This window comes from Nicotiana tomentosiformis, chromosome 5 (genome assembly GCF_000390325.3).
Source record: "Nicotiana tomentosiformis chromosome 5, ASM39032v3, whole genome shotgun sequence".
Lineage (NCBI taxonomy): Eukaryota > Viridiplantae > Streptophyta > Magnoliopsida > Solanales > Solanaceae > Nicotiana > Nicotiana tomentosiformis.
In genome coordinates, this window is record NC_090816.1 from 40,020,646 (window position 1) to 40,045,903 (window position 25,258).

The window sequence follows — 25,258 nt, forward strand, 5'->3', positions numbered from 1 at the left end:
GCATATCCTTGGACAAAAATACAAACTTGGAGCTAGGGTTCTTGCACACACACTTGGGAGTTGAAGATTTGAAGACTTTGGTTGAGATTTTCTTACCCATTTTTACTCATTTCTTCATTTTCTTGCTTTGTATTGAATATCTAAGTGTGGTGTATTTATTCCATTACTTGAATCCCTTTTATGGGAATATTCATTATAAAAGTTTGAATTAAACCTCTTGTTGTGCTTATGTATTGAATGATTTTCATTAATATTGAAGTGAGTTAATTGTTTCTTTAATTATTCTTGTTCTTTAATGTTTTCAAAGAGATTAGCTCACCCTAGGACTCGCCCATTAACTTTGAATTAAACTTGGTAAAGGTAAGTTGGGGTTGAAAAATATTAATTAACAATAACTTGAAGCGTTAACCCTTATTTTATAGATACTACCTAGGGATAGGATTGAACTACTTGTAGCCATATTCGGGTGAACTTAATCCTCTTAATTATTTTAGGGATAATTAAATTAGGAAGTCTTATTAGCCTTTAAAATAAGCTAATATAAAACTATTATCCGACGCTAATTAACATAAACTCACTCATATTTGTAAAATCATGAAATACATTGGATCGCTACTTGAGTATAATTCCCTATGTATCCATGCTTTTAGCAATTGATCATTTTACTTGCTTTCAAGGTTAGTTTATATTTTTGCATTTAGTTATAACATTTTCTCAAAACACCTTTATTAGTGTTTGGCTTAGCAAAATAAGAGATAATTCTCTTATTTTCCTAATCACCTACATATTGTTCTCTGTGGAATTCGACCCGGACTCATAGTTGGGTAAATTATAGTGCATGCGACCGTGTCCGCTTACTCTTTGAGGTGTGGATTTGGACATCATGAGGTGAAATTAATTAGGATATTGTGAAATGGCAAATCTACCTAGATCTAAAGCCCATTAACCACACGTGCAGAGGAATCATCGCATATGCGAGTCTTGTGGAAATTGGCTACACCGCAAATGCGGACTCTGAAGCGCAGAAGTGCACACACAGGTGCAGACATATTGTGCAGAAGCACCTCCGCGGATGCGGGAATTCACTCGCAAATGTGATATCAGTGTAACAGCTCCCATTCACAGATGCAGATAGGTAGTCACAGATGCGAGTCCGCAGAAGCGGAAATTTCCCTGCAGGTGCGAAACCACTCGAACCAATTTTTGCACTTCTTCAACTATTTATTGCTCAATTCCACTTTATTTGATTTCAATTCTCCTCAAGACTCATTGTACCTAAAAATTTAGCAATGCATACCATAAATTACCTCATCTTATAATTAAACGAAATAAAATTTAAAGAAAAGAGACTAAAATAAGTGGTAAAATCACTACTCATCAACATGTCGTACAAGTAGTGCCTCCAATCTTGTGCGCGTGTACAATAGATGCCAGCTCCAAATCATACATAGTATATTTCTTCTCATGGATCTTCATTTGATGAGACACATAGGCAATCATCCTACTATTCTGCATCAATATTGCGCCAAGTCCAATACGTGAAGCATCACAATATATAGTATAAGGCCCTGAATTGCTATGTAACACTAATATTGTGGTTGTAGTCAAGGCAGTCTTGAGCTTCTGAAAGATCTCCTTGCACTCATAATACTATCTGAAAAGAGCGCCTTTCTGAGTTAACTTTGTCAATGGGGTTGCGATAGATAAAAACCCTCCATAAAATGATGATATTAGCCCGCCAAACCCACGAAGCTCCGAATTTCTGTAGCTGAAGTAGGTCGTGGCCAACTTTGAATTTCCTCAATCTTCTTAGGATCATCCTTGATACCATAACAAGACACAACATGTCCCAAGAAGGCAAATAAGTCTAGCCAGAACTCACACTTCAAAAACATGGCATAAAGTTGGCGGTCCTTCAAAGTTTGAAGTACAATCCGTAAATGTTGCTCATGCCCCTCTCTACTATGAGATTAAACTAGAATATCATCAATAAAAACAATCACAAAGGAATCCAAGTAAGGCTTGAACACTCGGTTCATCAAATCCACGAAGGTTGTTGGAGCATTAGTCAACCAAATGATATCACCAAGAAACACATAATAACCCTATCGGGTCCTAAAATCTCTCATAAGAGTATCTGATGCCCTAATCTTCACCTTATGGTAGCCCGATCTCAAATCAATCTTGGAAAATACCTTGGTACCCAGAAGCTGGTAAAACAAATCATCAATCCTAGGTAACGGATACTTATTCTTGATGGTAACCTTGTTCAACTGTCGATATTCGATGTACATCCCCATCGATCCGTCCTTCTTAACAAACAACATTGACACGCCCCAAGGTGAAACACTCGGTCTAATAAATCCTTTATCAAGCAAATACTGCAACTAATTCTTCAATTCTTTGAACTCAGCTAGAGCCATACGGTACAGTAGGATAGAAATAGTTGAGTTCCCAGAACCAAATCAATGCAAAATTCGATATCCTTGTCAGATGGCATGCCCGATAAATATGTAGGAGATACTTCTGGGAACTCCCTCACAGCCCGCACTAAATCCATAGAAAGAACCTCCGCACTAAATCCATAGAAAGAACCTCTGCACTAGAATCGTGAATGCAAGCCAAATATGCTAAGAACCCCTTCTCAACAATACGCTAAGCCTTCGAAAATAAGACCACTCTGCTAGTAGAATGAATGGGGGTCCCTCTTCACTCTAATTTGGGCAACCCCAACATGGTAAAGTTATAATCATGGCCTGACAATCTAAGATGGCGTGATATGGGAACAACCAATCCATACTTAGAATAACCTCAAAAATCTGCCATATCCAACAACAAGAGATCATAGTATCAAAACCATTAATAGTAACAACACAAGACCAGTACACTTAATATACTACTACAGAATCCCCAACGGGCGTGGACACAAAAGCAGGAACATAAAGAGAATCACGAGGCATACTCAAGTGGGATACAAAGTATGAAGACACATAAGAATATGTAGAACTCGGATCAAACAACACCGAAGCATATCTATGACAGACTAAGATAATACCTGTAATAACTGCATCGGACAACTCCGCCTCAGGCCTAGATGGGAATGCATAACAATGGGGCTAAGCCCCACCAACCTGTCCTCCATCTCTAGGATGACCTCTCACTAACTAGCCTCCACCTATAATTGGCTAGCCTCCACCTCTGGCTACCTGACCCCCTCCTCTATCTGACTGAGCAGGTGGTGTAGAAACCAGTACCAGAATTATGGCATGAGTACACTGTTGTGTCATACTACTCTGTGATCTAGAGCAAAACCTTGTGATATGACTCAAATCCCCACACACATAGCAAGCCCTTTGCTAATGTGATTGCTGAACCTGGAGCTGTACTTGACAACCCGAATAACCACCATGGTAACTCTTTATTGGAGGTGCACTAGCAGGAGCTAGAGATGCACTGAATGCTAGATGCTCGGAATGAGGTCCATAAGCACTATGGCTGCTTGATGTGCCATGTGTGACATTGTAGTGTTAACTATACCAGCCTGATAGAATTGACTCTATCCAAGGAACCCCTTCCTCCTGACGAGGCACCACTTAAACCACCAAAATGATGAGGCCTCTTATCAGAGGTCGTCTCTCTCACCTGACCTCTATTGCGCTCAATCCTCCAGGCAATCTCTAGTACCTGAGTAAAAGAAGTCTTGGTCTCAGCCTCTCTAGCCATATGGAGCATGATGCCATGGGTAAGACCCTCTATGAACCTCTGCACCTTCTCCCTCTCAGTAGGAATCAGGATAGCTGCATGGCAAGACAAATAAAAAAATCTAGTCTCATACTAGGTGATGATCATGCTACCCTGATGAAGGCGCTCAAACTGGTTGCGTAGCTCATTTCTTTGAGTGAGGGGAATAAAGTTCACTAAGAACAACTATGAAAACTAAGCCTCCGTAAGAAGAGGTGATTTTGCTGGCCTGCCCAGCTAAAAAACCTACCACCACCTATTTGTTGAACCATGCATTTGAAAGACTATGAAATCAACTCCATTGGACTCAACTAGTCCTAGGATGTGCAAATCTCATGGCAACGGTCCAAGAAGTCATGGGCATCCTCTGAAGGTGCACCGCTAAAGTGTGGAGGAGACAACTTGGTAAACCTGTCGAACCTCTTCACATCAACTGACACCGTGGGCATATCATCGGGCTGTGCGGCTATAATATACCAAACCACCCCAACGGGTAGAACTCCTAAGGTCTGATAATCATGGGCCATCTGCTCTGTGGTATGTGTAGTGGTAGTCTGAACTCTTCCCCCAGCCTGAGAAGTGGTTGGTGCCATGGGAAATACTCCGTCCTGGGCCATACTCTCCATGAATCCGACCATGCAGACTAAGGCATCCTGAAGCATTGCGTAGCAATGAACCCATCTGGGACCTAAGTTGGTCCTATCAGCTCGACCTGAATTGGAATCTCCTCCTCTGGAGCTATCTGAGGCATGACTTTGGGTGTTGCTGCGTGCACTCTAGGCTGAGTTCTGCATGTGTCTCTGCCTCTGCCCTTGCCCCAGCCCCTACCCCTAATAGTGGCTGCAATTTAGGGCTGTAGCTCTTAATCACCTTCAGTCGAAGCATATTTCCTCACCATCTTTGAGAGAAAAAGAGATCGAAGATTCAAACTTTAGGATATAACAAAGCCGCACGATAGAGAAAGAAAGAAAGTACAGTTTCCTAGTAGCCTCTAGATGATAAGTTGAAACATCTGTGTAACGATCCTCAAGACTCTATCAAGCTTGCTCATGACTCGTGAGACATATGCAACCTAGTGCTCTGAAACTTGTCACGACCCAAATTCCAAACCAAGGGGATCGTGATGGCGCCTAACGCCACTTGCTAGGCAAGCCAACAATAGCAACAATAAAGGAAAAGCAAAACGTAAATAACAAAATACTATAAATGAAAGATAAAATTCAGGAAAACTAAATCAAGTCTGAAACCCATAACCATCTAACATCTCCCAGAAATTAGAGTCACTGAGTACATGAGCGTCTACAAACTCAACTAAATACACAGTCTGGAATAATGGTACACTGTTCGAAATAAATAAAGAGTAATAAAAATATGACATGGGTGAATCTAAGGCTTGCGAACGAGAGTGCAGTACTACCTCGGGTCTGCTCAACCAGCTAGCTAGTCTCTCCTCTATGTAACACCGAAACTAGGACTAAAATCATCAGAAGAAGTGCGAAAGTGTAGTATGAGTACAACTGACCCAATGTACTCCGTAAGTGTTGAGCCAAGGCTGACGAGGCTAATACAAGACACCAACATATAAGCATGTACAGTTATGTAACGAGTAATAACGTGAAATAACAAGAAACAATGAGATGAGATAATAAGTAAAATAGCAAGAAAGATGATAATATGTGAGAGAGATAACAAGTATAATAAGGAGATATAGAACGATAAAATAAAGGAAGATACTACTATAGTAAACCACAACTTATGCTTCCACAAGCAACTCTGAACAAACCTTTCAAAGATAACCATGAAGCAACATAGCCATATCCTCAATCCGTATAGCAAAATAAAGAAAAAACAATACTAACAAAAGATATGGCATCACCCTTCGTACTTTTAGTCTCATTATCACAAACACAATATAATAACAAGCACGAAAGCACCCTTCACGCATATTCTCTTTTCCTCTCAATCATGGTAAGACCCTTCCTACAATGATATTGATATGTAAAAAGAAAGCACGAAAACACCCTTCGTGCACAATCACTCGTTCTCACAAGCACGGAAAACTCTTCGTGCAACTCATTATTTCTTGTTGCACCCTAATTTGCACATGTTAAAACAAAACACAACTTTTGGTTCCTTTGAGGTTAATAAAAGAAGAGTCGCCACCTAATATTTAAAGGTATACTAGGTACCTATATGTCAGATAAAGATCAACATCCTGATGGTCCACTAAACTAGTGAGAATCTAGGTAAGGGTTCTGGTTATTCTAAGGGGAAGGTGTTAGGCATAAATCTACACTAAAGTAGTTCCTTAATCTTAAAGTTATAAGGTGTTTAGGCGTTAATTTGTTGAAAGATAACAGGTTCAAAAATAGTTTGTAAAGGAGTATTTAATTAAAGACTATACTATAAATTGCTTCCAAAATAATTAAAGTTGCTTTCTGATGCAAAAGGTAATCAAAATATGAGTTTATAATAATACTTAAACTTTTGTAAACTAAAAATAACGTGTGAAATATCCGTATACCTTAGCCGTGTTTAAAGGAATTGTTTGAGCAAGGTTATTCGATTTCCAAAATAACTTTTTATCTTTGTGAAAATCGGGTCCAGATTGTATTCTACCTGCGTGTCTTACGTAAAAATTGCATGGGGCACCCTATTTGATCGCCCATTTTTAACTTATACCCGTTTTATTTTTCTGTTTGCATCCGTACCCATTTTTTTGTTAAATGCATTTTAAAAAGGCGATTTTGCCCTTCTTTAATAAAAGACTATTGATAAAACTGTAGACTACAGGGTAAAACTTCAGCATATTTTGGTATGAAATTTTAGCAAATGAACTAAATAACTTCAGCATGCATTAAAAAAAAACTAATTAGAAAATTACATACTGCAAGACAAAAATTTAAGCATGTTTAGTCTGAAATTTTGGCAAATGAACTAAAACACTTCAGCTTGCTTAGACTGAAGTTTCGGATAAAACTGATGACAAAACTGTAGACTGCATGACGAAACTTCAGCATGTTTTGGTATGAAATTTTAGCAAATGAACGAAATAACTTCAGCATGCATTAGCAAAAACTCATTAGAAAATTAATACTGCAAGACAAAAACTTAAGCATCTTTAGTCTGAAGTTTTAGCAAATGAACTAAATAACTTAAGCATGTTTAGTCTGAAGCTTTAGCAAATGAACTAAAAACTTAAGCATGTTTAGTCTGAAATTTTAGCAAATGAACTAAATAACTTCAGCATGCATTAGCAAAAGTTCATTAGAAAATTACATACTGCAAGACAAAAACGTAAGCATGTTTAGTCTGAAATTTTAGCAAATGAACTAAAAAACTTAAGCATGTTTAGTCTGAAGTTTTAGCAAATGAACTAAATAACTTCAGCATGTTTAGTCTGAAATTTTAGCAAATGAACTAAATAACTTCAGCATGTTTAGACTGAAGTTTCGAATAAAACTCGTGACAAAACTTTAGACTGCAGGATAAATAACTTCAGCATGCATTAGCATGAAGTTTTAGCTTCAATTTGAAACAACTTAATGCTATATTAGCATGAAATTTTAGTTTCAACATGAAACAACTTCATGCTACATTAGCATGAAGTTTTAGCCTCAAGGTGAGAGGAGGAGGAGATCTCACGCGATTAATGCATGATGTAGATTTTATATCTTTTGTCAGGGGTGTAATTGTCATATTATTACGATTTTTTTGTCAGCTGGCTACCAAATCAATCATTTTTAAAAATAGGACACAGGTTAAAAGTTGGCACAAATACAGGGTATGGCTGCAAATGCCCCGTGTCTTACTTCCAATATATTTCGTTTCTAGTTTTGCCTAAATGATCAATTGAAAACTCTTTAAATGGTTATCATGTGCACAAGTTACAAGCTGTCAGTCTTATTACCTTGTGTTTGCCTTATGTCCAACATGATTAGTTTATACTAAGATTATTTCCTAGGTAATCAATCAAAGTAAAGATAAGAACATATAATATTAGCATTAGTTTCATAACACAAGTATACAACTGGGACTAATAAATGGCAGTGATATAAAGTTAGGAGGCTAGACTCTTGTAATGGGCTGACAAAGAATCAGACCCATCGATTTAAAATCAGCAGCAGACATCAGTAATAGTAACGCAATGAGGACAATAGTGTTCAAAGTGAACTCCATTGGCCCAGGGTACTCATGCAAAATAAAAGGGAAAATCCAGTTAGTATTTGCACATAAGGGTAAAGGCAGAAGTGCGAGGAATGAATGCATAACTGTAATCTGAAGCGAAAGAGGCAAGTCAAGGTTATATCACTAACAACCATTCATACAAAGAAAATTTTTTCTTCTTCAAAACATGACAAAGCAACTGTAATTTTCCCAAGTAATTCATCCTATAATTTTCTTGTGACGACCTGATAGGTCATTTTGAGAATTAGCCTTTATTTATGTGCTCTGAGACCTCCATTAGCTTCATTTAATACTTCTTGATTTGTGTGCATGGTCCAAGAAATTTTTCCAAAAGTTTTTACGTGATTTCCATCGTTAACATTTCAAGAAAATGTGATTTTTGGCTTTAAAACTAACTTGAGTTGAGTACGGTCAACATTTTGAGTAGACGACCCCGGATCGCTCTTTTGATGATTCCGATAGGTTGGTATTGTAATTTTGGATTTGAGCGTATGCCTGGAATTGAATTCGGAGGTCCCTAGGTTGATTTGACTCATTTTGCCAAAAGTAAGCAATTTGAATGTTTGGAAATCCCCTAGGTTTGGCCGTAGGTTGACTTTATGGTTATCATGTTTGTATTTTGGTTTTGGAACTTGGAATAAGTCTGTTTTTCTATTTGAAACGTGTCTGCAAAATTTAGTGTAATTCCCAGTTGGTTTGATAGGAATCGGACGCTTGGTTGTGTTTCTAGCTACTCTTGAGTTCCCTTTTGAATTTCATGTGTTTTGATATCTGATTCGTGGTTCTGGATGTTATTTTGGTTTTTTAATCGCGTGAGCTAGTTCATATGATGTTATTACACTTGTGTGATTTTTGGTTTGGAGCCCGAGGGGCTCGGGTGAGTTTCGAATGCATTACGGATGAGTTTGGATAGTTTGAGGATTGCTGGTGCATTGCCTGTTTCTGGTGGCTGTTGTAGATCTCGCAATTGCAAGGTATGGCTCGCATTTGCGAGAGGGGCCTGGGCTGGGTGACCTCACATTTACGAGGAATGGGTTCGCTTGTGCGAACTGTCATTGTTCACTTTTGCAAACATAATGGTCGCATTTGCGATCACAAGCAACATGGGTGAGCTACGCATTTGCGAAGCTTTTGGGCACATTTGCGATGGGGTACCTTCGCATTTTCAAGAAATTTATCGCATTTGCGACATCGGGGCTTCTGACTCACAGTTCGCATTTGCGACCTGTGTTTCGCATTTGCAGAGCTCACAACTGCGAACAAGATATCGCAATTGCGACATCTGCAACTGGGTAAAAGAGGAAAAATGGTACTTAGCACATTTTACACCATTTCTCAACTCTAAATACTCTAGAAGCTATTTTTCAAGAATTTCTTCTTCCCAAAATTATTGGAAAGAACTTTAATCCACTTTCTTTCAATTTTTCATTATTTTTCATGTATTATTAACATCAAATCTAGGATTTCTATTGTAGAAATTAAAGATTTGAAATTTTATAAAATTGAGATTTAGACCTCAAATTGAGGTCGAATTTTGAAAAAAAATTACATAATCGGGCTCGGGGGTGAATGAGTAATCGGGTTTTGGTCCGAATCTCCATTTTTGACCAAGCGGCCCCGGGGTTGACTTTTGTTGACTTTTCTCACTTTCATTAAAGATCGAATGCTTTTCACTTGTGGATAGTTTCTAAAGCTTATTTTGAATTGTTTGAACGATATTTAGCTAGATTTGGTTGGCTTTGAGACTTGTGACGAGCGCAAAACATACACTAAAATATGCTCGCTAGTCGAATATAATAATTTAAAATATCGTATCCACAGGGATTAGGGTTAAACAGTTATTATCGTAGTTTATAGTTTTATTGCTATCTAATATGATCAACAATTGAGATTTATGTGATTTAAACTAGAATTAACTAAGAGTCTAAACTATTGACTAATGACAATCAACGCAAGTATTAAGCAAAGAAAGTTATCAATTGGGAGAAAATAAGGTTTATAGGATAGGTGCAAGATAAATATTTGGGATTTAACTCTAGATAATTCACTTCTAATATTCAAGTGAGTCTCTCGAATTCACTTAGTTATTAGTTCAATTGATTAGTAGAAACTCCTCTCTCGATTAAGTCTCAACCTCACAAGATAAACCAATTTTAAGCATGTGAATATATGCAAGAATTCGTAGTGCATTGGTCTTTAGGAGAACCTCTCTCGATTATTTTCCTAACTATGTTTAATCAACAATTCAACTAGCCTCTTCCGATTACTAAGAATAATTTAAGACATCAATCAACAAAATATAACGCAAAGATCTCACAAGTTATGCCTCTCTCGATTACATTAACAAGTGTATATAGATGCAACGATTAAAACATCCAAAACGATTTCAATACATAAAACTAGAGTTAGTTATCCACAAACAAGTATCAATACACAAAATCCATCAAACCCTAAAGATAACTACTCCATGGATATAGAGTAATTCATCATAACAATGTTTAAGTTAAAGGAAAACATAAAGCAATCCAAACCCTTTAACTTGTTTGTGACACATCTTAGACATTATAGGAGTGATCCTCGACCTCCGAACACGATTCTAGTTTATTCCTTTGTGCTTTTACTTAGACTTCAAAGCTCCAATTAGCTCGAATTAGTTTCATAACATCTACATAGCTTAGAATCACCCCTATAAGGCATAAAACACATAATTAGTGCAAAACACTAGCAATTAACGCTCAAACTCAATTAAAGTGCAGTAAATTAGAATGTAAAAAGAGACTAAAACACAAGATTACAGCCTACCATCAGCTTGTTCGAAAGGAAAAGTTGTGGGTGATTGTTGAGTTGGTTGCGCAACGAGGAAAGTGTTGTGTATAACCTTGGCTTGAGGGAATTAGGACTAATTGGACTATTTCTTATGTAAATTATGTGGGAAAATGACGTATATGCGAGGTGACGAGTGTATATGCACTGTCATGGGATTAAACATGTGGGATCGCGTATTTACTTCCATGCCTTCATTTATTCCATGTTATCTCTTGTTATATGCTTTGATTTCTACATATTCTTACTGATATCTAATCTTTACTTGTTAATTCTTGTTTTGATTTGCTCATTTTCAGTCAGTCTCTGCTTACCTGCTACATCTTCCTATTTGCCTTAATTATATATTCTCAATCTCACATGATTTTACTTGCTATTATTGTCCTTATATTACTTGATGCACTCTATTATGTTCTATTATGTTATTTTGATTACGTGAGCCATTAAGCTATTCTTGTATTGATGAATCGTCAAGGTTTGGGATTACGAGGTGTTGGATATTCTTCGTTTCTATTGGCAGTTCTTTAATGTTCCGCGCATTTCCTTCTCTTTTCTGTTCATATCTCGTAAACAGTGGTGTTGAGTTATTTATGTTAATAAATTGATATTGGGAATCGGATTGTATGCCGCAACAGTACTAAAATAAATTAATATTGGGAGATAGTGTTGCACGCCGCAACGGAACAGGAAATGATATGATTTGATATTGGAAATGAGTTGTACGTTGTAAAAGATATTATGTTGAAACGTGGGACCGGGTTGCATGCCGCAACGATCTTGGTGTGTTGTAGTTGTTTGTGTCTGTAGAGCTTATTCTCGGCATTATGATATGAGATTATGTTATTCTGGGACCCTCTGGTAGTTGACCTTCGAGTTCATTTATATGAGTTTACTTCTTTATTTCTATTCCTATTTTTTGGTATTATTATTTCGTACATGTAATTTGTGAGTGACTAGCCATTTCCTAGTCACTACTTTGTCGAGGTTAGGCTCGGCACTTACAGAGTACATGGAGTCGGTTATACTCATGCTACATTCTGCACTTCTTGTGCAGATACTGGTGTTGGTCGCAGAGACTACTCGAATTCAACTATTTTCGGAGACTTGAGGTAGAGAAGCTGGCGTTCGCAATCCCTCAAATCCCCTTCTACCCTATCTTTATTGTTTCCCTGATTTCGAGCAGTTGTAATTCGTTCAGACTCTATATGTAGAATTCTAGTATGCTCATGTATTCGTGACTCTAGATTTCTAAGATATGTTTAGACTAAGCTACGTTGTATTTATCACACCTATTTCAGACTAGTACAACTTCGTATTATTAATGTTCTTTTTTAAATTGTTAAAACTGGTTAAGTAATTAGCTAACGTTGGCTTGCCTAGCAAATAAAATGTTAGGCGCCATCACAAACTTGAGGTTGAGATTCCAGGTTGTGACAAGTTGGTATTAGAGCTCTATGTTGCCTAGCTCTCACGAGTCACGAGCAGACTTAGTAGAGTTTGGAGGATCTATATGGAGACGTCTGTACATATCTTCTAGAGGCTATAAGGCTTTAGGAAAATTTTACTTCTTTCTTTCTCTATCATGCGACTTTACTGAAGTTTGAACCATTCTATTATTGTTCTCTCGCAGATGTTGAGGACACGTACAACATCTTCATCCGGGTAGGAGCTAGAGCCCTCTGTTGCAGCCACTACCAGGGGTAGGGGGCAGGCCCGAGGTAGGGACCGAGGAAGAGGCATAGCTCAGTCTAGAGCACGTGCAACAGCACCCATTGCAGAGCCTCAAATTGAGCATAAGGAGGAGATCCCTATTTAAACTGCACCTGTCGGACCCGCTTAAGTCCCGAAGGGATTCATTGCTACTCTCGTAGTTCAAGATGCCCTAGTCTGCTTAGTGGGCCTTATGGAGAGAATGGCCCAGGCTGGAGTATTTCTTGTGGCACTAAGTGTCTCTCAAGCTAGGGGAGTAGCCCAGACTCCCACCACTCTCACTCCAAAGCAAGTGGATCCCTTGTACCAGACTCCGACAGTTCCTGTAGTTAGAGTAGTCCAGCCCGTGATTGCTACATAGCCGGGAAGAGGCCCGCGATGTCTTCTAAGGGATTGAAAAGTTTGGATATGTTCACCAAGCTCTTTGCTACTCTTTTTGGTGGTATACCTTCTGAGGACCCATATGATTATTTGGTCTGTTGCCACGAGATGTTGCGCAATATGGGTATTGTGGAGTACAATGGAGTCGACTTTTTAGTGTTTCAGATGACCAGTTCTACCAAGAGGTGGTGGTAGGATTATGAGCGAGGCAGACCAGCAGGTTCACTTCCACTAACTTGGGATCACTTTTCATAGCTATTTTTGGAGAAGTTCATCTCTTTTACTCTAAGAGAGGAGTACCGCAGGCAATTCGAGCGCCTCCGGTAGGGTAGTATGACAGTTACCCAATATGAGACCAGATTTGTGGACCTATCCCTCCATGCAGCTATCTTGGTTCCTACTAACAGAGATAGGGTGAGGAGATTCATTGATGGTCCTACTTTTGGTAGCAGGATACAGATGACCAAGGAAACTAGGGATGATATTTCTTTCCAGCGCTCCGTAGAGATTGCTAGACAGATCGAGATGCTTCGTGGTCAGGGTAGAGAGGCGTTATCGGAGAAGAGGCCTTGTCATTTTTGTGATTTCAGTGGTGCCTCATTTAGAGGCCATTTGGTAGAGGCCACCCTCACATGACGATTCAGTCAACGCTTCAGGTAGCACATGGTGCTTTGGGAAGTCGTGATTCTTACGGGTCCTTTATCTTCTATCAGTGCACTACCGCTACAAATTTACTATAGTGGTCATTCGAGTCATCAGGGATCATCTCAAACTTAGCAGTTAGGCCAATTACGATGTTGCTTTGAGTGCGATGATGCAGGTCATATCAGGAGGTATTATCCTAGATTGATGAGCAGCATACCATATTAGGGTACTCATTCCATGATTCCGACACCGGTTGCTCCACCACCCGCACAACTAGCTAGAGGCGAGGGCCAGGCTGCTAGAGGTGGTGTTCAGGTTGTTAGAGGTGGAGGCCAGTCAGTTAGAGGCCATCCGAGAGGCGGAGTTCAGAGTGGTTGGGCTCCGCCTTGTTTTTATGCACTCCCAACTAGACCTCAGGAAACATCATCCTATGTCGTCATCACAGGTATTGTTCCGGTTTTCCAAAGAGATGCCTCAGTTGTATTTGACCAGGGCTCTACTTATTCATACGTGTCATCCTATTTTGCTTCATATCTGGTTATGCCTCATGATTCTTTAAGTGCTCCTGTCTATGTGTCCACGCCTGTGGGAGATTCTATTGTGGTAGATCGTGTTTATTGCTCGTGTGTGGTTTTTATTTGGAGCTATGAGACTAGGGTAGACCTTCTACTACTTGATAAGGTGCACTTTAATGTTATCTTGGTCATGGATTGGCCATGTCGAGGTTGCTTCGATTAGAATAGAGAGGGGCTCCTGGCCATTCTATTAGCAGGGTTATTTCTTATGCGAAGGCTCGGCGTATGGTCGAGAAGGGGTGTTTTGCATATTTGGCCTATATTCGAGATCCTAGTGCAGAGGTTCCTTTCATGGATTTAGTACTAGTTTAGTGCGAGTTTCTAGAGATGTTTCCTATATATTTTTCGGGGATGACACCCGATAAAGATATCGACTTCTGCATTGATCTGGTTTCGGGCACTCAGCCCATTTCTACCGCAACGTATCGTATGGCCCTAGTTGAGTTGAAAGAATTGAATGAGTAGTTGCAGGATTTGCTTGATAAAGGATTCATTAGACGGGGTGTTTTTCCTTGGGGTGCACTGGTGTTGTTTTTGTAGAAGAAGAATGGAACGATGGGGATGTGTATAGATTATCTGTAGTTGAACATGGTCACTATCAATAACAAGTATCCTTTGCTGGGGAGTTTTCCAAGATTGCCTTGAGATCTAGCTACCATCGGTTAAATTTTAGGGCATCGGATGCCCCTAAGACAACTTTTCAGACTCGGTATGGTAACTATGAGTTCTTAGTGAGTCATTTGGCTTGACTAATGCTCCATCAGTATTTATGGATTTGATAACCAGGTGTTCAAGCTCTATCTGGATTCTTTTGTGATCGTCTTCATTGATGATATTTTGGTTTATTCCCGCAGTCGAGAGGTGAATGAGCAGCATCTGCGGATTGTACTTCAAACTCTGAGAGATCATCAGTTATATGCCAAGTTTTCAAAGTGTGAATTCTTGTTGGACTTGGTTGCCTTTTTGGGCCATGTTGTATCTTCCAAGGGCATTAAGGTGGATCCTAAGAAGATTGAGGTAGTTCAGAACTGTCCTAGACCTACTTCAGCTACAGAGATTCAGAGCTTCTTAGGTTTGGCGGGTTATTATCGTCGGTTCGTGGAGGGGTTTTCATCTATCTCAGCCCCATTAACCAAGTTGGCCTAGAAGGGTGCTCTTTTCAGATGGTCTGACGAGATTGAGTTGAGCTTTTAGAAGCTCAAGACTGCATTAACTATAACCTCAATGTTGGTGTTGCCTACAGGTTTAGGATCTTACACCGTGTATTCTGTCTCATCAAATATTGGGCTTAGAGCAGTGTTGATGTAGGATGGTAGGGTGATTGCTTATGTGTCTCGGCAGTTGAAGGTTCATGAGAAGAATTACCTTGTTCATGATTTAGAGTTGGCGACCATTGTTCACGCGCTAAAGATTTGGAGGCACTATCTGTACGACATTCATTGTGAGGTCTATACTGACCAACAGTGTCTCCAGTACTTGTTCAAGCAGGAAGACCTTAATTTGCGGCAACAGAGGTAGTTAGAGTTGTTAAAAGACTATGATATCACCATATGACCTTAATTTGCGGCAACAGAGGTAGTTAGAGTTGTTAAAAGACTATGATATCACCATATTATATCATCAAGGGAAGTTCAATATAGTGGCCGATGCATTGAGTAGGAAGGGGGAGACCATGGTAGTTTAGCATATTTACCGGTAGCAGAGAGGCCATTAGCCATGGATGTTCAGGTTTTAGCCAATCAGTTTGTGAGATTGGATGTTTTGGAGCCCAGTCGGGTTCTTGCTTATGTTGTGGCACGGTCTTCATTGTTGGAGCATATCAAGGCTCGCCAGTTTGATGATCCTCGCTTTTTGGTGTTGAAGGATATGGTGCAGTGGGGTGGTGCTAAGGAGGTCGTGATCGGTGATGATGGTGTTATGCAAATTCAGGGGTAGATTTTTGTTCCAAATGTTGATGGGATGAGAAATTTGATCCTTTAGGAGGGTTACAGTTCGTGCTATTCTATTCACCCAGGTGTCACGAAGATGTATCGTGACTTGAAACAGCATTATTGGTAGTGAAGAATGAAGAAAGACATTGTTGCAAATGTATCTCGGTGTTTGAATTGTCAACAGGTGATGTATGAACATCAGAAACCGGGTGGATTGAATTAGAGATTGTAGATACCGAAGTGGAAGAGGGAGCGCATCACTATGGATTTTGTGGGAGGCTTGCCACAGACCTTGAGAAAGTATGACACGGTCTTGGTTATCGTGTATCGGTTGACTAAGTCCGCACACTTCATTTCTGTGTGACTTCCTATTCTTCAAAGAGGTTGGCTCAGATTTACATTCCGAAGATTATCTGTCTGCACTACATTCCCATTTCCATCATTTTTTATCGAGGCACGCAGTTAAAATTACATTTTTGGGGAGCCGTACAGCGTGAGTTTGGCACGCGGGTTGAGCTGAGCACAACGTTTCATCCTCATTCGAACGGACTGTCTGAGCGCACTATTCAAATCCTGGAGGACATGTTACGTGCTTGTGTTATGGATTTCGGAGGTTTATGGGACCCATTCTTACCTCTAGCAGAGTTCGCCTACAATAATAGTTACCAGTCGAGTATTCATATAGTGCCCTATGAGGCCGTATATGGGAGGCAATGTCGTTTTTCGAGTGGTTGGTTCGAGCCCGGTGAGCCTACGTTATTGGGCACTAATTTGGTCTGTGATGCTATGGAGTAGGTTAAGGTAATTCAGGAGCGACTTCGTATAGCCCAGTCCAAGCAGAAGATTTATGTAGACCGGAAGGTTCGAGATATAGCTTATATTGTGGGGGAAATGTCCCCAATGAAGGGCGTGATGCAGTTCGGGAAGAAGGGAAAGTTGAGCCCGAGGTTTATTGGTGGGGGAGAAGGTTCTCCTCCAAGTTGCTTACATTCTTGCATTTTCTCCTAGCTTATCAGGGGTACATCTGGTATTTAATGTTTCCATGCTTCAGAAGTACCATGAGGATAGCTTGTATGATCTAGACTTCGGAACGGTCCAGCTTGATGAAAACTTGGCCTATGAGGAGGAGTCGGTGGCTATTCTAACCTGGCAAGTTCGAAAGTTAAGATCTAAGAGTTTTCCTTCGATAAAAGTGCAATAGAGAGGTCAGCCGATCGAGGAAGCTACGTGGGAGTTCGAGTCCGATATGCAGAGTAGACACTCACACCTTTTTACCAATCCAGGTACTTTTCTATGTCTGCTAGAGGACGAACGTTTCTTTTAGAGGTGGAGAATGTGACAACCCGATAGGTCATTTTGAGCACTAGCCTTTATTTCAGTGTTCCAAGACCTCCCTTAGCTTAATTTGATACTTCTTGATTTGCGTGTGTGGTCCGTGTAATTTTCCAAAATGTTTTTACGTAAAGATTTAAAGAAAATATGATTTTTGGCTTTAAAAATAACTTGACTTGACTATGGTCAACATTTTGGGTAAACGATCCCGGATTGGTATTTTGACTATTCCAGTAGGTTCGTATTGTGATTTTGGACTTGGGCGTATGCCCAAAATTGAATTCTGAGGTCCCTAGGTTGATTTAGCCCAAAATCAAGAGTTAGCAATTTGAACATTTGGAAATCTCCTAGGTTTGATCGTAGGTTGAATTTATGGTTATCGGGTTCGAATTTTGTTTTTGGGACTTGGTATATGTCAATTTTTCTATTTGAAACTTGTCTGCAAAATTTGGTGCAATTTCGAGTTGGTTTGATAAGAATCGGACGCATGGTTGTGTTCCTAGCTACTCTTGAGTTTGCTTTTGAAATTCATGTGTTTTGATGTCCGATTCGTGGTTCCAGATGTTTTGATTGCGCGAGCAAGTTTATATGATGTTATTACACTTATGTGCATGTTTGGATAGTTTTGAGGACTGCTGGTGCAGTGCCTGTTTCTGGTGTCTGTTGCAGATCTTGCATTTGCGAGCCTCGCTTTTGCGAACAATACTAACGTCCCTATTATCGGGGGCGCTGCATCTTTAATGGATGCAGGTGGTTCTACAGTAAGCGGCATTGATCAGTGATAGCAGTACACTCTTTTTAGCTGATTTGGTGAGCCCCACTTCATTTCGAGGTCATGTATCTTTTGTTTCTCATGTACTGTGTTTTGAGGTATAGCCGGGGCCTTGTTGCCAACATTTCTATATTACTCTTCTATTGTACTTAGAGGCTCCGTAGACAAGTTGTGGGTTGTGTTTGATGTTGGGAAATTGAACTAGAAATGTTGGTATTTGGAAATCATGTTTTTCATTAATTCTATAAACTCGTAATATTTTAGAAATTATGAATGAAGCTGCTAATAGGAATGAAATGAGAGTTGTTAATGAAATCTTTTCAGTATTTGATTAATGGAGTGCATCTCCTCTTTATTCATGGATGAGTTTGGGTAGAAGGAAATCTAACATGCTTGCTCGGCCGGGTTCTCTCGGTTGAGTGCCGGTGGCGCTTTCCGAGTTTGGGGCGTGAGAGTATGAGAATAACCGACCACATGTACTCAATAAGTAACAAACCTAACCTTAAGTTGAAAGTAGTGACGAGTTTTTACCAAGGTCGGGTCCAATTTCAATAACCAACAATAGTTCCTAACAAAATAATACAAGTAATACCAGAAGTAACTCAACGATCAAATGCTCAACAAAACATGATTTGTGAAAATAGTTCTACCTTTCAAGTACATCAATGAAATCCCAAATCGTTTATCGAAGTTGCCAAAAAAATGAGTAAGTTGAAAACAGTAATTTTCCCAAAAATTCTTTCCACAATAAATACGATGTTTCATTTTTTTTCTAGATAGCCAGTGAAAAATGCATCATTATTCCATAGGCCAGTATGTGTGAGAAGTCATGAATAACGTGATACCGTATAGCATAAGGAAAATACATCTCTATGCATGCATGTCATGTGTGCATGTCAATGCAATGTATCTCAGTGATAATACCATATGCATACTCTCAGAGTATCAATTCACTCAGTCATCCCCATCACTCAGTCCTCACAGTCACTCAATCCTCCCAATCGCTCGGCACTCGGCACTCACACTCACTAGGTACCTGCGCTCACTGGGGGGTGTACAGACTCCGGAGGGGCTCTTTTAGCCCAAGCGCTATAAATCGTATGGACAACTCACGTGCTATAGTATAAATATTTGGATCCGCACGGACAACTCACATGCTGCACAGACAACTCACGTGCTATATAAATATATGGATCCGTATGGATAACTCACGTGCTATATAAAGCCTATAAGGCCTGCTGCAGGCAGGCAGCCCCGATCCACATAATAATAATACTAATATATATAAATAAATCCAACATGGCATGCTGCGGCGTGCAGCCCGATCCCAAAACTATCCTCACAGTCAGGCCCTCGACCTCCCTCAGTCATCAATCTCTCCAGTCTCTCTCTCATAGGCTCACAATGTCATGAAAATAGCTCGAAAATGATGATATGATGTATCAATAAATAACAACAGAGACTGAGATATGATATGTAGTAAAATGAATATGACTGAGTATGAATTTTCAATTCAAAATAAATAATTCACAGCAATATGACCTCTGTGGGTCTCAATAATACTGGCATATAGCCTCAACATGATTTTTAATATGATTCTCAACTCAATTTCTTTAACACATAAAACTACATAAAAAATGCCAAGATTATTTGACTAAAAAATTTCACGGAACCAATTACATCATAATTTCTATAGTGCACGCCCACACGCCCATCACCTAGCATGTGCGTCACCTCCAAACAATTCACGTAATACGTATATTCAGGATTCATACCCTCAGCTCCAAGATTAGAAGAGTTACTTACCTCGAACAAGACGAATCCATTGTCGAGCAAGCTAAACAATGCTCCAGAAATCCCATTCTGCACGTATCAACTTCTGAACGGCTCGAATCTAGCCGCAATTAATTCGAATCAGTCAATACCAATTATTGTAATCAATTCCATAAGGAAATACTAATTTTTCAATAAAAATCCGAAATTAACTCAAACATCTCCCGTGCGTCCCACATCTCGGATCCCGACAAAAGTTACAAATTATGAACGCTCATTCAACCACGAGTCCAACCATACCAATTTTATCAAACTCCGACATCAACTCAACCCTCAAATCTTCAAATTAAAGTCTATGAAATTTTCTATCTTTTCAACCCAAAACACTTATATGTTGAAAAAAAAACAATAGATTCGTATAATTTCACCAAAATTGAGTTAGAATCACTTACCCCAATCCATATGGTGAAAATCATCTTAAAAATCGCTTCAATCCGAACTCCATAGCTCCAAATGTGTTAAAATGGCCAAAACCTAAAACATTTAGCTTTTGTCCATGCATTTACTGTTCGCGATCACGGAAAATGCTTCGCGATCGCGAAGCACAAAAATTTCCAGCCCAAGATTTTCCTTTTGCGATCGCAGAAAACCACTCGCGATCGCGAAGAACAAACTCCCCAACTCTTCCAGACAGCCTCTAGTATAATGATCATAACATTTTGTACATAACTCCAAATAACAAATGGTTTGACTTTATGAGAACTAGACATCAATGGCTACAACTTTTATTTTTGGATCATCTCCAAATTCCTTATAGATTGTGAGATATAAGCTTCGAAAGTCGGGTCAGTGCAGCAGAGATTTTGTTCTACGCGATCGCGAAAGAGCTTCCACGATCGCGATTCACATGGCCACAAACTGCTGTTTTCTCTTCGCGAACGCGAACAAATGTTCGCGATCGCGATGCACACCTCTATAGACAGAAACCAACAATTAAAAATGGTCTAGAAATGGTCTGAAACCACCCCGAAACTCACCCGAGCCCCTCGGGACCTCAACCAAATATACCAACAAGTCCTAAAACATCATACGGACTTAGTCGAAGCCTCAAATCACATCAAACAACGCTAAAACCATGAATCATGCCCCAATTCAAGCTTAATAAAACTAAGAAATTCCAACTTCTACATTCGATGCTGAAACCTATCGAATCAAGTTCGATTGACCTCAAATTTTGCACACAAGTCATAAATGACAAAATAAAACTATTCCAATTTCCAGAATCGGATTCTGACCCCGATATCAAAAAGTCAACTCCCCGGTCAATCTTCCCAAAAATTCAACTTTTGCCATTTCAAGCCTAATTCCACTACGGACCTCCAAATAATTTTTCGGACACACTCCTAAGTCCAAAATCGCCATACAGAGCTATTGGAATCATCAGAATTTAATTCCGAGGTCGTTTACACATAAGTGAATATCCGGTCAACCTTTCCAACTTAAATTTTTAATTATGAGACTAATTGTCTCATTTTACTCTAAAATCTTTCCGGACCCGAACCAACTAACCCGATAAGTCATAAATCAATTGTAAGGCATAAATTGAGCAGTAAATGGGGGAACGGGGTTGTAATACTCAAAATGACTGGTTGGGTCGTTACACGAAGTTCGCAATTGCGACACCTGAAGCTGGGTAAAAAATGGGTAAAACGGGACTTAACTCATTTTACACCATTTCTCAACTCTAAACACTTTAGAGGCGATTTTTCGAGAATTTGTTCTTCCCAAAATCATTGGTAAGAAACTCTAATCCATTTTCTTTCAATTCTTCATTATTTTTCATCTGTTTTTAACATCAAATTTAGACCTCAAATTGAGGTCGAATTTCAAAACAAATCACATAACCGGGCTCAGGGGTGAATGGGTCATCGGGTTTTGGTACGAATCTCGAGTTTTGACCAAGAGGTTTCGTTGACTTTTTCCAATTTCATTAAAGATCAAATTATTTTCACTTGTGGGTAGTTTCTAAAGCTTATTTTGAATTATTTGAACGATATTTGGCTAGATTTGGTTGGTTTGGAGGCTTGTTCGAAAGGAAAAGCCATGGTTGATTGTTGAGTTGATTTCGCAAAGAGGTAAGTGTTGTATCTAACCTTGACTTGAGGGAATTAGGACTTGTTGGACTATGTGTTATGTGAATTATGTAGGGAAACAACGTATATGCAAGGTGACGAGTGTATATGCGTCGTCACGGGATTAAACATGCGGGATCGGTCTATTTACTTTCATGTTTTCATTTATTCCCTGTTATCTCTTATTATATGCTTTAATTTCTACACATTCTTACTTGATATCTAAGCTTTACTTGTTAATTTTTATTTAATTGTTACTTGTTTTGATTTGTACATTTTCACTCAATATTTTCTTACTTGCTACATGTTCCTACTTGCCTTAATTGTATATTCTAAATGTCACATATTTTTACTTGCTTTTATTGTCTTTATATTTCTTGATGCACTCTATTATGTTATTTCGATTACGTGAGACATTTAGCTATTCTTGTATTGATGAATCGTCAAGGTTTGGGATTACGAGATGTTGGATATTCTCCGTTTGAATTTGCACTTCTTTAATATTCCGCATATTTCCTTCTCTTTTGTGTTGATATCACGTAAAAGTGGTGTTGAGTTATTTATGTTAATAAATTAATATTGGGAGATCGGGTTACGCACTGCAACGGTACTGAAATAAATTAATATTGAGAAATCGGATTGCACGCTACAACGGAACGTGAAATATTATGATTTCATATTGGAAATGAGTTGTACATTGTAAAAGATATTATGTTGAAACTTGGGAACAGGTTGCACGCTGCAACGGTCTTAGTGTGTTGTAGTTGTTTGTGGTTGTAGAGCTTATTCTCTATATTGTGATATGAGATTTGAGACTATGTTATTCTAAGGCCTTCTAGTAGTTGACCTTCGGGTCCGTTCATATGAGTTTACTTCTTTATTTCTATTCCTATTTTCTGTTATTATTATTTCGTACATGTTATTTGTGAGTGACTTGCCATAGCCTCATCACTACATAGTCGATGTTAGGCTCGGTACTTACAGAGTATATGGGGTCAGTTTTACTCATGCTACACTTCTACACTTCTTGTGCAGATACTGGTGTTGGTCCCAGCGGCGCATAGCGGAGACTATTCGAATTAAACTACTTTTGGAGACTTGAGGTAGAGCTACTGGTGTTCGCAGTCCCTGAAGTCCCCTTTTACCCTATCTTTATTGTTTTCCTTATTTCGAATAGTTGTAATTCGTTCAGACTTAGTTGTAGAATTCTAGTATGCTCATGTATTCTTGGCTCCAGATTTTTGGAATATGTTTAAACTACGCTATGTTGTATTTATCACACCTATTTTAGACTAGTATAGCTTCGTATTATTAATGTTCTCTTTTAAATTGTTAAAACGGGTTAAGTAATTAGCTAACGTTGGCTTTCCTAGCTAGTGGGATGTTAGACTCATCACAGCCCTGAGGTTGGAATTTCGGGTCGTGACGTTGCCCCTATAGAAATGCTTTCTACATATGGAGATGAATACTAATCTAAGTTGTCTAAATGAACACTTAAGCAGGGCATTGGACAAAACTTAAGCAGGATATTTCTTCCTCAATCAGTAAACACACAACCAGGTAATTCATTCATAGAGGTTCAACAGAGGTCCGGTGTGTTATTACAGTTAGACAAATGCATCAGACTACATGGCAATCACTTCCATCACATAAACATGGTTTTTACATATAGAGAGCCTAAGTTATCAAAATTGGGAACTAGATAAACCTATGCCCAATTTCATGACAGTCACTTAAAAGTTGTCAAACTCATTGATTAGGAAGTAATGGTTCATGTTCAAGCTTCATAAGATATTCTACATCCAAACTGAAGGTTTTCAGGTTTAGACTTAGTTTCATAAGAGTCTTGTTAAACAGAGAACTAGAGAAAAGCTACTACATCCGTTCTAGTTTATGTGAACCTATTTCCTTTTTGGTTCGTTCCAAAAGGAATGACCCCTTTCTAAATTTGGAAACAATTTAGCTTAAACTTCCAATTCTACCCTTAACGAAAAGCTTTTATAACCACACAAATACTCTGGACCTCTTTTTGACTTGTTTAGGACCACAAATTCCAAAAGTCTTCATTTTTCTTAAACTTCGTGCCCAGTCAAACAGGTTCACATAAATTGAAACAAAGGGAGTAATAAAACAGGATAAGATGAACTTCATCATGTAATTTGGAACTTAAACAAGTAAGCCTTATAGACATGATATCTACAACAACAAAATAGCCTTATGATAATAGAGAATAACATTTATAGCTAATACTAATAAAGAAGAAAATAACTTAATTCAGAAGAGGTTTAATACACGAACAAAATAGTGCCAAAGTCATGCCAAATAGACAGATCCTACAACATGCTTCACAATCAAATTAAGCGAGTAAACTCTGAGAACGCAACTGCTAACATGAGTTTTTTTAACTAACATACACTATACCAATCAAACATGAGAACTATCGGATTTATTTGTCATGCACAGAAATTTGACCGTTGAAGTAAACGGAATGAAAGCATACTGACCTTCTTCAGGACAACAAACCAAGTATTGAACCTTAGCCATTCCGGAATCATCTCAAGAATGATCAACTCGACTAGAAAGAGAAAAGAAAGGACTGTGAATAAAGAAACTAGAGATTTAAAGCCTTTTCAGTTAATTTTAGTGCATTTACTAGGCTATTGATTCATGGTTGTTGAGGCAATTAAAGCCCGATATTTATAGCCAAAAGTTGGGGCTTTAGGGTTTGAAATTTGGAGCTTCAGATTCGAACAAAAGATGAAAAGAAGCAGTGACGAAATTATGACGATAACTCATGATAAAATAAGGGGAATAGAGGTAAACAAATCAGAGGGAAAGGGGTGAAGACTTTTACCATCTCCTAAAATGATGAAAGAACTGGTCGTTTGAAGCATTATCCGACCATAAATCTTTCTGATATAAGCTTTACACAGCGGGCTTTGAGTTTGACCTCTAGATCTTCAAAGATTATACTGAGGTCAAGGATTCTCTATAATTTTTGAGAATTTATCTCGATCTTGGGGTGCATGTGAGGCGATGATGAGAAATGAAGTGGTGCCAGTTGAAATCGACACTCTTTTGTGTTAGGGTTTCAAATCATACCATGAGAAAGGAGGTGATGAGAAAATGAAAACAACGGCGAGATTTGCGACTATGAGGAAAGTGAGGGATGATGAGGAAGGGAAAGGGGGCGGTTGGTGTAGTGGAGAGAATGAGAGAGATGGGAGAAAAGGGAAACGGTGGTCGTTGGATTAT

At 38.9% G+C, this 25,258-nt stretch overlaps 1 long non-coding RNA gene across 3 annotated transcripts; it reads right to left on the reverse strand.

Annotated features, from left to right (window-relative positions):
- Nucleotides 1-4,982: 4,982 nt before the first annotated feature.
- On the reverse strand, nt 4,983-25,258 carry LOC104107295 (uncharacterized). 3 transcript variants are annotated; one of them, XR_011407773.1, is made up of 4 exons: nt 24,858-25,258; nt 24,508-24,578; nt 19,905-19,992; nt 4,983-5,302 (listed from the first exon to the last, which is right to left on the reverse strand). It is a non-coding gene; the product is annotated as an uncharacterized lncRNA (long non-coding RNA). The 3 variants fall into 3 exon arrangements; XR_011407772.1 differs by lacking the exon at nt 4,983-5,302 and adding an exon at nt 10,296-10,615; XR_688767.4 differs by lacking the exons at nt 4,983-5,302; nt 19,905-19,992 and adding an exon at nt 10,296-10,615 and having other exon boundaries at nt 24,858-25,257.